Source organism: Myotis brandtii, unplaced genomic scaffold, assembly GCF_000412655.1.
Source record: "Myotis brandtii unplaced genomic scaffold, ASM41265v1 scaffold686, whole genome shotgun sequence".
In the NCBI taxonomy this organism is placed as follows: Eukaryota; Metazoa; Chordata; class Mammalia; order Chiroptera; family Vespertilionidae; genus Myotis; species Myotis brandtii.
Window position 1 is genome coordinate 1,946,538 of NW_005370683.1, and position 425 is coordinate 1,946,962.

The window sequence follows — 425 nt, forward strand, 5'->3', positions numbered from 1 at the left end:
CCCTTCTTCCCATCAATTGCTCTGGGAGAAGCCAAATGACACATTTGAAAGCATTCAGACAGCCTTGTGGAGATGCCCACATGGTGAGGAACTGAGGTTCCTACCAACAGCCATGTGAGTGAAGCATCTTGCAAGTATATGCTCAGCCCCAGTCAAGCCTTCTGATGACTACAGCCCTGGCTGAAAGCTTAACTGCAGTTTTGTGAAAGACCCTGTGCCAGAAACACCCAACCAAACTGCTTCCAGATTCATAATCCTCAGTTACTGTGTGAGATAACAAATATTTGATGTTTTAAAACATCAAGATCTGTGGGTAATTTGTTATACAATAATAGATAACTACAGTTGTCCCCCCTTATCCACGGTTTCTCTTTCTGCTGTTTTAATTACCCATAGTCAACATCAGTCAAAAAATATTAAGTGGA